The sequence below is a fragment of the Zosterops lateralis genome (genome assembly GCF_965231275.1).
Source record: "Zosterops lateralis genome assembly, chromosome: 21".
In the NCBI taxonomy this organism is placed as follows: Eukaryota; Metazoa; Chordata; class Aves; order Passeriformes; family Zosteropidae; genus Zosterops; species Zosterops lateralis.
Genome location: NC_139781.1, coordinates 6,050,559 through 6,051,439, shown reverse-complemented (window position 1 = coordinate 6,051,439; position 881 = coordinate 6,050,559).

The window sequence follows — 881 nt, the reverse complement described above, 5'->3', positions numbered from 1 at the left end:
AATCACTGGATGTTGGTGTGCTGCTGCAGCCATCCTGCCCATCCCACTGTGACAGCACCCAGCTGACTCCTGCCATTCTTCAAAGCCCCCTCATAAACCTGCTCTCCCTGCCACACCATCTGCCAGAGGCTTTGTGGGGCCACCCAGCTCCCCCATCACAGATGGAGGGTTCACTGCCCTGGGGGTGAGATGGCACAGACTCTGGCAAGCTGCTGGAGGAGAAGTGCTGCCCAACAAGGATGACCCCACAGCCCTCCTGGTGCTCCCCATCCTTCTGAGGTGGCTGTTGTTCTGGAAGGTCCCCAGCCACGAGAGGAGTGAGGTAGGAGCCAGTGTCACCCTGCTTATTATCATTCCTGGGAGGGGAAATATCTGCCACTGTGCCAGGGAGGGAGAAAGCCACAGGTGTCAGGAAGATGGCTCTTGCCCATGGCACACCTTGCTGGGGATTGTGCCAAGGTGGCAGCTCATCCACCATGTCCCTGGGAGCTACAGGCACCCACAGAACCCCTGTGGAGAACAAGGAGGGCTTGCTCAAGATAGCACCAGAAAGCAGAGTGCTGGCACCCAGCCACAGCAGCAGGAGCACTGTGGAAAGGAGACAAAGGGAAGTGCAGGGCCAGAGCCCAGTGCTGAGTCAGGTTGAGCAAAAGCTGTCTCCCTCCAGCCTCGGATCCCCACCGATTGTGAAATGGTCTCCATCCCCCATCCTTATCTTTGCTCTTCCTCCTCCAGGACTGTGCCCAGGGCAGCACGAGCTTGTGCAAAACAAGGCTGAGAAGCTCTGGGGCTAATTAATTAGTAGCTGCTGGTAATGTTGACTGGACCCCCTGGGGACTCCAAGGCTAAAGCAGAGGAGAAAGTGCAGAGGGATACTGGAA